The following is a 15293-nucleotide window of genomic DNA, read 5'->3' as shown; positions in this document are numbered from 1 at the left end:
TAAATTAGTAGAAATTAAGGTAATTTCCCTATAGTGTAAATCAACTCAAAAAAAGTAAAATATTGATAGTCACTATAACTAAATTTATTTTTTGCAGAGGAAGGAAATTTAAAAGGAAATATCCTAATTGTGCTCATGTAAGAGTTGGTGGATATTGTCAAAAGAAATAAAGGATTGAAAGGTAATATTTAAATTTAGGTTTAAGAAATTAACTATTAGAACAACAAGGGCTTCCTTGGTGGCTCAATGGTAAACAATCTGCCTGCCAGTGCAGGAGACATAGATTCAATCCCTGGGTCAGGAAGATCCCCTGGAAGAGAAAATGGCAATACCAGTTCAGTATTCTTGCCTGGAAAATCTTATGGACAGAGTAACCTGGCAGACTATAGTCCACTGGATTGCAAAAGAGTCAGACATGACTTAGTGACTAAACAACAATAACTAGAACAATGAACAGTAAACCAAACAATCAACCAAAATAAATGTAAACATGCACATCAGTTCAGTCCAGTTCTTCAGTTCAGTCAGTTCAGTCAGTTCAGTCGCTCAGTCGTGTCCGACTGGTCCAACTCTGTAATCCCATGAACTATACAGCACACTTGCCTCCCTGTCCATCACCAACTCTCAGAGTTTACTCAAACTCATGTCCTTTGAGTAGCTGATGCCATCCAACCATCTCATCCTCTGTTGTCCCTTCTCCTCCCACCTTCAATCTTACACATAAACTCAAGAAAATGTTTCATATTGTATCTCAAAGCAAAATGTCGATCTTCTCTCATTGCAAGACTTTCTTAAAGTAATGCTTTAGAAAATATTGAAAACATAAGAGTTGGGGAAAGTATAGTAGGCAAATGTAAAAGTGAAAACCAGAAAACAAAAAAAGTCTATTTATTAGGCAAAAATATTAAATATATTTAAAATGATACTTTATAAAATATCAGAGGAGGAATTTGCAATGAGGTGAACTAGTCTTAGATATCTATGCAACACAATTTAAAGAATTAGATTTCATTTAAAATAAGACATTAATGCAGAGAAAAATAGAAACACATTACTAATATATTTAAATGCACCTATTATGATCCTTGTTCGATTAAGGAGGTTAAAAAGAATAAAATCTAAAGGACATAATAATAGCATTGACATTATTGAAATATACTATTATATAGTATTATAAATATTGACAAAACTCTCAATAAATAACAATAATTAGAGATTAGGCATAGAGGATTCTTTGATGATGCAGAAAAATTGATGATTACAATTACCAGTTGTAGAGGTAGGTTATCTGTCTCTACTGATTCACTATTCTGAGTTCAAGAGATTTTCTTAGCTGTCCTTCAATAAAAAAAATGTTTTCAATTTTACCCATCACCCAGAAACAATGGATCATTTTGCCCCTTTCTTTGGAGAAGTCTAACCATTTTTTCCTTATTTTTTGTGTAGGCGTGATATTCTTGAAATGTCTACATCCTAAGCAGAAGCAAATATATAAACAGCTATATTTGGCTTTGGCTTGGAGAAATAAATGACAAAAACAGTATTGACAATAGATAGTGAACAGTGTCATAATTAATTTTATTTATTTAATTTATTTTAATAATGCTTTTTTCTTAGTGTGAAATTGCTTCAAATATTATTCATTCATTCATTGTGTAGTCCTTCTACAGAATCAGAATAAGCCTCACTTTCAAAATGTTGGTTGAGTGTCAAGATTGATGATACCTCACATGCATCAAGAGAGTGTGGAAAAGCTTATTGCTCATAAAATGAGGCTTCCTGGAGAAAGTAGAGCAGAATTTCAAGAGGTTGAAAATACTTGAGAGAGAAGAGAGGGAAAACTAGCTTGTCTCATTTCATTTGGGAAATGGATCTAGTGAATGGGCTTACATTGGCATAGTTTATTCACACCAAGAGAAGTGTGTGTGGGTTTTCGTATCAGCTTGCACAGAAGTAGAGTCAAGGGGCTTTGAGTAAGTAATCTATTCTGTATTAGCATTTATTTTAACTTTTTAACATATGTTGGATCATGGAAAAAACAAGAGAGTTCCAGAAAGACATGTATTTCTGCTTTATTGACTATGCCAAAGCCTTTGATTGTGTGGATCACAAAAAACTGTGGACAATTCTGAAACAGATGGGAATACCAGATGACCTTACCTGCCTCTTGAGAAATCTGTATGCAGGTCAGGAAGCAACAGTTAGAACCAGACATGGAACAACAGACTGGTTCCAAATAGGAAAAGGAGTAAGTCAAGGCTGTATATTGTCACCCTGCTTATTTAACTTATATGCAGAGTACATCATGAGAAACACTGGGCTAGAGGAAGCACAAGCTGAAATCAAGATTGCTGGGAGAAATATCAATCACCTCAGATATACAGATGACACCACCCTCATGGCAGAAAGTTAAGAGGAACGGAAAGGCCTCTTGATGAAAGTGAAAGAGGAGAGTGAAAAGTTGGCTTAAAGCTCAACATTCAGAAAACGAAGATCATGGCACCCAGGCCCATCACTTCATGGGAAATAGATGGGGAAACAGTGGAAACAGTGTCAGACTTAATTTTGGGGGGCTCCAAAATCACTGCAGATGGTGACTGCAGCCATGAAATTAAAAGACAATTGCTCCTTGGAAGAAAAGTTATGACCAACCTAGATAGCATATTCAAAAGCAGAGACATTACTTTGCCAACAAAGGTCCATCTAGTCAAGGCTATGGTTTTTCCTGTGGTCATGTATGGATGTGAGAGTTGGACTGTGAAGGAGGATGAGTGCCAAAGAATTGATGCTTTTGAACTGTGGTGTTAGAGAAGACTCTTGAGAGTCCTTTGGACTGCAAGGAGATCCAACCAGTCCATTCTGAAGGAGATCACCCTGGGATTTCTTTGCAAGGAATGATGCTAAAGCTGAAACTCCAATACTTTGGCCACCTCATGCAAAGAGTTAACTCATTGAAAAAGACTCTGATGCTGGCAGGGATTGGGGGCAGGAGGAGAAGGGGCCAGCAGAGAATGAGATGGCTGGATGGCATCACAGACTCGATGGACGTGAGTCTGAGTGAACTCCAGGAGTTGGTGCGTGCTGCGATTCATGGGGTCGCGAAGAGTCGGACATGACTGAGCAACTGAACTGAACTGAACTGAACTTTTTAAAAAACTTTAACCAAAGGTCATTAAGTAAATGACATCACAAGAACTGTAGGTTCTTTATAAATACCTGTAGAAACTCCTGTGATAACTCATAACACACATTATAATAACCTTCCTACCCATAAAAGCACTTGCACATGGTGCACAAGCATCTTATAGAGACTGGAACTATTTCAAATATAGATGAATATAGTTTTGACACCATGTAATTCCAGAATATTACAGGGATACAAGAAATTTATTAAAGAGTCTATGTCCTCAATATACTCCCATAAGTTCCCATGGTACATCTATTGATAAATCCTAGTGCAATTCTACTTCCTAGAGTCTTCTATATTTTAGATGATTCTTACCATTCTGAAGTGATAGATAGTTATATATTTTAGATATTTGAATATAGGAATAGTACAGAGGCATTAGTGGCAACATGCTAATCCATCATCTGGTTAAAACATGCCTCCTAGTTATTTTACTTTTTAAGCTTTACCATTCTTTTATTACCGTACAAATACATATAAACCAAAAGGTTGAATTAATTCACTGATTTTCAGATAGAGACATGACATAAGCTCACTTTTTTAATATTGCTCATAAATAAATATTGCTAATTTATAATTTCTGTTTTGGTAGCAGAAAAGAGTTGAATATATAAATTATAACCTTAGAATGATTTGAGTATGCTTAAACAAGTATAGCAACCACAAAAATTACTTAAGGATTTTTTAATCTATTTCCCAGACAGAAAGTTGTATTGAGAATCTCAATCAGCTGGATCAAATGAATGCATGATTTAATCTCTTGTAGTGATGCATATGAAAACTGTGATGATTCATTATGATATTGTCCTCACATTTAAAAATAAGTATTTTTTCTTTTCTATATTATTTATTCGTTGTAGACATTATCATAACTTTACATCCTTTACAACTTCAGTATTAATTAGTCTTACCTGTGTAAGTATACTCAACTCTATTACTATGTGGAATTATATTTAAGAGACAGTCCATGGTACAAAACTCACATTGGATATTATTAAAAAAAAAAAAAAAACACACACACATGTTTGGGATTACATTAAAAAAGCTATGCAAAATGTATAGTGAGTTAATGTTTATCTTTTTAAATACAAAAGGCAGGTTGTAGATTACTTAGTGAATGATAATAGCTCCCTGTATTTAAATTTTTCTGTTATCTATGATTCAGATTGATGACACATTTCAGAATGTTTGTTACCATGTGCAAAATGTAAATTTAAGAGTTTTTTTTTATTCTTGAATGTCCTATTACAACTATTTCAATACTCAGCAACTATGAATATATCTCACGTTTCATTTTGCCTCACATTTTTGACTACTGTTGAGAATATCATGAAATTTTTTTTCCAAAATAATTTTATACTTATTAAAATCAGGTATAGTCCCATCTTTCTAAAAGATGCTAGGCATTTTTTTCTGTTTACTCTTATTTAAATCTGGTTGCATTTCCTATAGCATATATCTCTTCCTTTTTGTTTTCTTATTTTTTCTTTTTAATTCCTAGGTTTGGTACCTGTCACTTGCTAAAGATGTTAGTTGAATTCTGTAAAAGCTTAATCCAATGTGTGCCTGTGTGTATGTGTGTGTGTGTGCGTGTGTGTGTGTGTGTTCTGACACACCATGTTTATATAGGAGGAATTTCCTACTCTAAGTAGTAGGAGATGTCCAAATACACAACACCCTACACTGGACAGATGAGACTGACCACAGTTTATTGGTCACATACATCCATAGCCTTAAGGAAGCACATCAGACACAGCCACAGTGGTGTTGCACTCAAGATCAGAGTGAACCAGCAGGTGCTAAGAGAGACAGGCTTACATCTTGTAAGAATATGGGAACTCATGCTTAGGTTTTGGGGGTCCTTTGGGGCTCAAAGATTTCAAGGCAACACTTGAAATTTTGGGCCTTATACTACAGTATGTATGTGTCTTCATCCATTCCTTCTTTTAATTTGTGTATGGGTTAAAAATGTGTTTCTTTTAATAAATCCAAATCTTTTAATATTTCTCCCTTTTTATCCCTTGCCAAATTCCCTGGAACCACTTTCAACAGTTATCTCAGCTTTCTTGAATCATTAGTATCTCCAAGATGACAAATACAGCTATATTTCTCCTACTAACTTTATGATCACTTCAAGAAGAGAGAAAAAATAGTATGGGATTTAAATTCTGATGACAAACTTTCATGAAACAGCTCCACAAATTAATTGGTGAAAGTGAAAGTGAAAGTATCTCAGTCTTGTTCAACTTTTTGTGACCCCATGGAATAATCCAGGCCAGAATACTGGAATGGGTTGCCATGCCCTTCTCTAGGGATCTTCCCAACCCAGGGACTGAACCCAGGTCTCCTGCATTGCAGCTGGATTCTTTACCATCTAAGCCACCAGGGAAGCCCAAATTATTTGCTATGTGACCCCATCTTTCATTATTCCTACCCACCTAGATATAGGGTTATCCTTAGATACAGGGTAAACTGAGATGCTACAATAAAAATAAAAATTAAAAATTGACTTAAAACATAAAGAATTACTTCTTCCGGAAGAAAATAGGAGTTAAGATCTGATCAGAGATCTCCATTCAGTGATTTAGAGAGCCGAGGCTCTCTTTGTTTTGTAATGCCCAATATCAACATACATTGTATAAGCATTAACTGAGAAGAGTAGAAAAGATGTCACAGTTTGTATCTGTCCCTTCCAGACAGTGACATGTTTGCTTTCTATTTGCTCCAAATTAGAAACATGATTGAAGCCCAACAAGAATAAAGATTATGAAATGGGGGAATACACATGGCATGTTTGCCTAAAAGTAACATTGCATCTACTGTTTTCTACTGAAAATGTAATTCCAAAAGTTGCATTCCAAAAATTGTCTGGAAATTCCAAGGAAAACAGTTATCATAATGCTGGAACAGCAAGATCATATTAATACAATGGGGCTGCTTTCATGAAATAAATGGTTTCTACATTTCTTGCTTCTTGCTGAGAAAACTTTGTTCCTCAAACAGATTTTAGAGACATTCATTCATCAGTTTTCTTTAATTCACCACTGAGAAACTGTGGGCTTAAAATATAGATATTTGAAACTGTCCCCTTTTCATCACAGTTTGGACAAAGATAGAGCCTCAGGAGGCACATAAAAATTCACCCCAAATCTTACACTTAAGCACAACGTGTCCTCATTCAATATTTACAAACATCGTGCTAACATAAGCTAAAACAAATGAAGGTGTCTTGTCATTTGTACATGCTGTTTGTAACTAGGCAAATGCAGTTCAGTTCAGTCAGGTATCCCCAGTTATCAGGGTTCTGGCACACCACTGAATGAATAAAATTGCAATTCTTAGTGAAGTGATTCCTTTGGTGAAATTGGAATATTTTCTACATGTAAAGTATATTGCTGGATGTATTCTTATATACTCATTTTTTTCACTCAATTATGATACTCATTGTTTTCTAGATTAACTGCTTTATTCATTTCAGTTAGTCTCTACAAGGCAAATTCTATTTTTCCTACTTCTTACAATAATATATACATTATTTAGTACAAAAATATATTTTTCTTGAAGATGAGTTTAAAATGGGTACATAACTGGTTAAGTAGTAGTAAATGTTTATTGTTAATCACAAAACTGATGAGTTTTTGGTTGTCTTTTCTTAAAAGTTTGAGATTAATTTGGTCATGATATGATTTTAAATATTTATTAGAACCAGTAACAATAGTTTTAACACTATTAAGTGTGACTTTTTCTCAGGCATAACTTATCTGTCAGATCACTCAACAGGTGCTGAACTACTTGTGTAGTACAGGGAAGTACGGGCATTTTTTAATTTTTATTAAATTTCAAAGAAGTATAATCTGCAAAAGTATTGAATCATTGTTATGGTTCAGTGATGAAATTAATATTAATTAACCTGAAATTAATATTATAATAATTCTGTCAATTAAAAATAAAGCAGAATAAAATAAAACTATCCTCAAAAAATGTTTGTGTTCCCCACCCCCGCCCCAAAGGCTGTTATTTAAAAAAAGATACAGAGTAGGAGTTGATCATACTGACAGAATGAAAAAGGCAAAGAGATATTTTTCTCAGGAAGAAGGGACATATGGCAGTATCACAAGAAACATAAAAAAGGACCAAGGCACAAAGTGAAAGAATTCATGCTTAGAGAGAACCTATTGTGTTTTGTTATTGCTAGCTCATTAGTTGTCTCAGAAACACATGGATTTTTGTTCACATTTAGAACGAAATAACTGAACTATAGAAATATTAAGTAACCTTCCTAAAATTACAGGTACTTGAATGGTATGTGGAGGTTGAGTACCCATAGCCCTCACTGTCTGACTACAGAACTCCTGCTCTTTCCACTTATCCTTCTGGAAAAAACACATTTTTGTTCTGATTCATAAAGCATTTACTTATTGTTTCATTTAAATGCTCTGAACACCCATTAACAAGACAGTCATTCATAATCCTCTGCCTCTGGTGCTTCGTCTTCTGAAAACATGCTGCCCAAGTTCATCAGACTAATGACTATTATATTCAAGGGGCCTTTATAACATGATCTGAAATTTCTTCTTTTCATGATAGACATTTCCAATGTTAGGCCATGCCACTCCTGCCATCTTAGCCTACAACTTTAAAATGGAAGTCCTTTATTTAGCATCCTCTTATAAGATATGCATTTGTTCTTGCCTATACTTTCCTTGCACTATTTCTCTAATTCTTCTTCTGTTGCACTGTGCCATCTGGAGACTTCAATTCACTGTGAATTTGTGAAATTAGCTCCAATAAATCCCATTCCTCCACTTTCACGGTAGCATTCCTCTACCACTTACATTACATGTAACATCCTTCCAGAGTATTCCTAATTATTTTCCTAGAAGCTCCAAAAGAATGGCCTAGGAGGTAAGGCAACATTTTATTTTAGCTCAAATTGTACTACAAAGCTTTCTCCAAAGCATGAAACAATTTTAACATTATGGTTATCTCCCATTCTTTCCTAGTTAATATTATCAATATATTTTGTTATTTCTCTTACAACATTCAACAGTTTGATACATTATGTTTGTGATTCTTTCTTAACCTTTATCTTTTATCATCTGCCCACCATTCAGGAATTATCTTTCATTTCTAACCTACTTATCTGCTATCTTCTGTATCACCTATTCATTGGATGATTTTCCATATTCAATCTCATAAATATTTTATAATAAAGATATTTTCAACAGTTTAATGGGAATGAGTGAGGAAAACAAAGTTATTTTTGGCATTGTATATACTATACCACCTACAAATATACCTTCTGTTTCAAGTAAATTTATGTAAAATTTTTAGCTTTTATTCTCTTAAACCAGCTGAAAATAAAGGGCAATGTATAAAGACAATCTTATAATCTTAATTTTCTTGGATCTATTTGCCTTTATAATTCCTTTGTAACTTCTTATATACTGTTTTCTGATGCCTTTCTTTCATCTACTGTAAATTAGCTCTCATATTATTATGTTTATATATGTTAAGTTCTTTACATAAAAATTTTAAGTAAATTCTTAATAAATACAAGTAATATTTTAGTTAAAATATTATTGAACTCAATTACTTTAATTTCACCAATCTCCAAGACCCAAATTCTGTCTTTCAAGAAGTTAAACTCTTTCATTCTTTTCTTAAAAGACTTATAGCTTTGTGTAAGTTAGATGCCTGATATTCTGTCATTAATTATATATATATTACTATGGAACATTAATTTCTATATTATGAAATATTATCATAAATAATTAAAACTAGTAAAAATAAGGGACCTAAGTCTGTTTTGTAATGGTACTTCCTTCTTTCATTTTATTGCTTTTAATTTATTAATTCTAAAAACTCAGTATTTTTCCATGGGCCTATCAGACATTAAAGAAAAAATTTCAGATTCCATTGAATATTTAACTGTCTGATTTCAGTTCCCATTTTCCTTCTGTTTAAATGTGTAATTTGACTGCTGCTCAGTTTTCTGACTCCTTTAATGGGCCAGGGATGGAAATTTCTGAATTTCTCTCTTAGCTTGTGGGAGTTTGAGGACACAAAATTAATGACAGAACATGTACTAAAAATGTGCTTTTTAATAGTATCTGGCAGGTAGAGAGTTCTCAATAAACATTTCCATTATACATATCACTATTTCATTGAAAATAGTGATTAAGGAAAAAAACAAAACAAAACAAAACAGTTCATTCAAAGATGAAGCTAGAAGTTGACAGAAATAAGATTGAAATTCAGCTCTAATTCTTCCAAGTACAAATACTTTAAGGTAATTCATATATAGTCTTATAGTTTCATTCAAGAGTGAATGTAAATGGATTCCAAACTTAAATCAGCCTGGATTTCTGTTTTTATTTGTTATTTATGGTTTATCTATCTACAAATTATGCAAATTGCAGTTAAAATTGATTCATTTGGTTAGTATCAATCTATATCACTCAAGGTCTTATCTGCATGATTCTTCCCTAAAGAGTCCAACTGACACCATTGCTCTACTTGGTATAATTTATGATAATATTCTGAGGAAAATTTTTAACCACTAGAATTATTACATGCAAAAAATATGATCACATTTCCAATAATCAGTTTAATATTTTCTTGTTCAGAGTAATGAAAATGATTGTTATAGGTAGATGTATTAGTGTATTGAAAAAATTCTTCCTATTTTACCATTTTATCTAAATAAAGTTCCAGTGAACTCTACCAATCTATCTATCTCAAAAATGCTATAAATTTGCTACATATGCAGTAGTTACCTAGTCTAGGACCCTACTCTATAAACCTAAATCTCTTTTTATTTGAGCAAAGTACAATGGCACCCCACTCCAGTACTCTTGCCTGGAAAATCCTGTGGATGGAGGAGCCTGGTAGGCTGCAGTCCATGGGGTCACTAAGTCGGACACGACTGAGTGACGACTAAGTGACTTCACTTTCAGTTTTCACTTTCATGCATTGGAGAAGGAAATGGCAACCCACTCCAGTGTTCTTTCCTGGAGAATCCCAGGGACGGGGGAGCCTGGTGGGCTGGAGTCTCTGGGGCTGCACAGAGTCGGACATGACTGAAGCGACTTAGCAGCAGCAACACTTACATCAAGAATGAATTATCCACCAAATGTACAATTTTAATGTAAATATAATTTTTTAAATTGAAAAATAATGCCTAACATATTTCAATTTATTATTTATGTGTTCCAAAACATGCAGTGCCACATTTCTATGTATATGAAAACCTTATGAATGGAGGTTCAGACTGATTTCTAGCACAGCAGTCACATGAATTTTATTGCTTTTTTTTTTTTTTTTTTCTGTGCAGTGCAGCCTCTCTTAACACTTCTCAGGAACATTCATTTTGTGACTCTTATCAAGTTATCTTTGGTACTAATCTATACCGATTTTTCTGACATTCTTGTTCCTTGGTGTTTTTAGGACACTGAAATACTATTTCAGTTTTCTCCTATTACAAATGTCTATAACCGTTCCATTAATTAGAACATTACTTTTGAAACTAGTTTAAAATTTAAAATTCTACTGTAGTTGGATAAGTAGGAACTGATTTTCCTGGTATAACTGTGTACATGTCTGCCTGTCTAGAAGCCAAATGATTCAGTTATTTGACTTAGCGTGGCAGCACTAAATGATAATTCAGTTTGTAGTTTGTCAAAACAATGTGTGGACATTAATTTTCAAGCGATCTAATTTTGTCGTGTTTCTAGCACTACTTATTTATTTTTTCACAGCATGTGGCATGTGAGACCTTATTTCCCTGACCAGGGATCAAACTTGGACCCCCTGCTGTCATAGAGTCTTCCTGGCTGGACTGCCAGGGAAATCCAAGATTAGTTTCTGCAGAACCACTTTTAATCCAGGAAAAATGAATAATTTGTGATCCCTTATCCTCCAAGCTGATATTTAAAATAATAGCAAAGATTGCTAAGTACTTATTTTGTATCTGACTTCAACTTAATTGTCTAGTTGTGTTTTTTTTTTACAATAACTCCATAAGTAATGTTGTTCTTTCCAATTTATAGATTAAATATCTGAGAATTTAGGAGTTTAAACAGATCAACCAGTGTTATACAGCTAGATATGTTTAGAAATTGGATTGCTATGCAGGCAGGCTTATTTCAAAATCCTTTCTCTTAACTGTCTTATTATTCTGCTATAGGTAATCAAGTACATTCCAAGATATAAGAATGATGAATGGTAATATAATAAATTTAACAGTAAGTCTTTTCTATTCTGTCTAGAGTGCTTAGTTTTATTGTATAGTCAATATAATTATCATGTTGGATGAACTGCATGGGTCATGCAACAACAAAGTTTCCTTGAAAAAGGATTTATTTAAAAAAAAGTTTTATAAGACAGACTGGTGTTGTATGAAACATTGTTATTTCAGTTCAATTATGTTTTCTTCCTTTTAATGTACAGTTATTCACAGAAACATAAATGATAATTGTTTATGGAGAAATTTTGGAGACATATTTTGGAAATGCCAACTGTCATTATAACCATTTTACTCATGTTAGATCTGAACTTGTAGAAAAAGAAGGAAAACACGATTTACTTAGAATTTATAAATGGCCAAAGAAATGCTGTATGCATGTACACCCATGGTGGATTCATGTCAATGTATGGCAAAACCAATACAGTATTGTAGAGTAAAATAGAGTAAAAATAAAAATTAAATAAATAAATAAAATAAAAATTAAAAAATACTGGGTAAAGAAAAGCTTACATTTTGTGTTTATTTAAATAACTGTCTAACTTGTACAGAGGATATTTGTTTGAAAGCAAATTGTCATCATCAAAGCTATCTTGAATCCTTTTTAGTGGGCATTGGACGAAAGCCAAGAAGAAAGTTTTCCTTTTCTTTCTTTTTCTTCTTCTCAATATTCCATTATATCACTAAGATACTATAATAATTGGAGAAACTCAGTACAAAGAATTGGGCTTCCTTGGTGGCTAAGTGGTGAAGAATCTGCTTACCAATGGAGAATATGTGCATTTGATCCCTGATCCGGGAAGATCCCCTGGAGAAGAAAGTGGCAACCCACTCCAGTATTCTAATCTGCAAATTCCCATGGGCAAAGGAGCCTGGTGGGCTACAGTCCACGGGGTTGCAGAGTTGGATAGCGCTTAGGAACTGAACCACTACAACAACAGCAAATTGTTTCCTTCTTTCTGTGTCTTTAACCAAATGTTAAGTAAGACATGGGGGACACAGAAATGATGATAAACTGTCAATTGTCATTTTGATAACCTCCTGAAAGAACAAAGATTTATTTTGTGGCCAAAAGGGCTGGCTACCACTACTGTTTCTCATGCCTTACCTTATACTAGACTTAGTTCAGTTCAGTCGCTCAGTCATGTCCGACTTTTTGTGACCCCATGAATCGCAGCACACCAGGCCTCCCTGTCCATCACCATCTCCCAGAGCTCACTCAGACTCATGTCCATCGAGTCCATGATGCCATCCAGCTATCTCATCCTGGGTCGTCCCTTTCTCCTCCTGCCCCCAATCTCTCCCAGCATGAGAGTCTTTTCCAATGAGTCAACTCTTCTCATGAGGTGGCCAATGTACTGGAGCTTCAGCTTTAGCACCATTCCTTCCAAAGAAATCCCAGGGTTGATCTCCTTCAGAATGGACTGGTTGGATCTCCTTGCAGTCCAAGGGACCCTCAAGAGTCTTCTCCAACACCACAGTTCAAAAGCATCAATTCTTTGGTGCTCAGCCTTCTTCACAGTCCAATTCTCACATCCATACATGACCACAGGGAAAATCATAGCCTTGACTAGCTGGACCGAAAGACCCAAATAAAACCTTACATCAGTAGAGTTAAAACATGTAGCCAGAATCACTTTCTCATGGCAATCCAAAATGGAGGAAAGAAAAGAAAATAGTGAATTTTCCAGAGGTTGTTTTTTTTTTAATAGTTTAGTGTCATCTAAAAATCACGTTTCCAAAAAATTTAAAAAAAAATAATTAAAAAAATTAAAAAAAAATAAAAATCACATGTTTCTACTAGGGGAAAAAAAATGCAACAAGGAAAATTATATTCTTTCCCTAAAAACTACTAGGTTTAAATTCAGTAAACAGAGGAGAGGGGTTAGTGCAATACTATCTCACATGAGGTTAAATTTGCTATGGAAATCAAGACGGGGTCAAATTTTGTTTAATTAATTTTCTAGATAGGAAAAAAATGACATCAGGCTGAAATTTTTAAGTGTATACTTTAAGTATACAAAGATCAACACAAATTAATTAAACTGCATCCCATTCAGAAGAGAGAAAGGGTAGGTATTTAGCATAAGGACAAATAATTCTAAACTTAATTATTGTCTAAGTTTATTGTCTAAAGTGAATTATTTATTGTCTAAACTTATTGTTTAAATTTTGACAAACTTTAAGTTTGAAATATATATTTGAAACATCACTTACTTTTTAACATAACTATTATGTTGAGAACATGAAAAAAGGCTATAATCACTAATTTATTGTTATGTTTCAAGTACTTTTTCTTTTTAATTAAGTTCTACTTTTTTTCTTTTTGTCAAGAAACTTCCAGTCATCTGGTTATACTTTAATAAAGAAATTTATGTAGGGGATAGATGAATTGGCCAAAGTAGATCATATTATTTTGGTAAACAATTTTCCATCTGTGAATTTAGTTTAGTATTATGCTATAATTTTAAGCTTCATTTATTATAAAGGTTAAAAGCTGAAACAAAAAGGTAGTCTGAAAAATACATTTAAAAAAATGGAAACAAAACTGTGAAATGAAAATGTTTTGTAAACCATTGACAAATTAGAGTAGAATGAAGAAATGTCACATAAAACATTGATATTAAATGTTTCAGTCATTAAACACAACTTGGCAGACATTTTTTAAGCCTTATTAGACATCACTCACTGGAAACTGAAATAAGGAAGTCCTCTGTAAAAAAAATGTACATATCTAGAGGGAAATAAAAGTATCTGGAAAGGGTAACAATAGAAATCTGAAGACTCCAGGTTTCTGGTCTGAAGATAGAATGGCTAGGATTATAACATCTATTATAGACAATAATAAACATAGGAGAATATACATATTTGGAAGGGGGAAATGAATCCATGTTTGAAAATGGTGATCTTATGCTAGATCATTCAAGGCAGATTTGAAATTCGAGACAGAGATCCAATCATAAGTATTCATTCTGGAGTCATCAACTTGATAGAGCAGAGAGAACATGAATACTTGGGAATGAGATGGAGAAGACAGAATCTATGAACACTAAGTTTTAGTAGAAAGCATTGAGATAAATACAGAGAAAAAATGGTGAGTAAACCAAGGGAGAATGGTGTCATAAAAGTCCAAAGAAATAGTTTTAGAGAGGAAAGATCAACGGCTTCAAGTTGAGAGAGAAGTAAGAAAACAATGGACGGAAAAGTCTATTGCATTCATCAATTAGTTATTAGCATTGAAAATTTAGGTTTGGAAATATTAAAAGTCTCTCTATGTTATAGTTACTTTCCAACACAGGATGTTAATCACCACTGTGGTTTTTCTGTGAAAGAAAGCACGGTTTATTTCTGTGTTCAAAATGGACAACAGAATTTTGTGATTAAAAATAAAACAGAAAATACTTTCTAATAATTTTGTAAAACTGATGGATTAGCATTTAGAATAAAGTTTTTCTTATGATGACACTTTACAACACCAATACAATATTGTAAAGTAATTAACCTCCAATTAAAATAAATAAATTTATATTTAAAAACCTTTGGAATAATAGTTCAATTTATTATACATTTGTCCTCACTCTTCTTCTGTATCAAGTAGTCCTGATAGCTACTCTCCATGTTTCCCTTGTATATCAAAAGGAGTTTTAAAAATCATAGCACAGCTAGAGAATGGCTTGTAAAGGACAACTAAAATAATTTGCAATCTCAGTGGATAAAATCAAGACTGTTTATTTAAGAGAGTTAAAGGATCCACCAATTCTTTTTTAATGAAAGCTGACAGTTGACATGTCAGTCATGTCTGAAAAGAAAAGAATACACCACACAAAAATTATTCACTTACAGACCAAAAAATAAATCTTT

This window comes from Ovis aries, chromosome 6 (genome assembly GCF_016772045.2).
Source record: "Ovis aries strain OAR_USU_Benz2616 breed Rambouillet chromosome 6, ARS-UI_Ramb_v3.0, whole genome shotgun sequence".
In the NCBI taxonomy this organism is placed as follows: Eukaryota; Metazoa; Chordata; class Mammalia; order Artiodactyla; family Bovidae; genus Ovis; species Ovis aries.
This window is presented reverse-complemented; position numbering follows the sequence as displayed.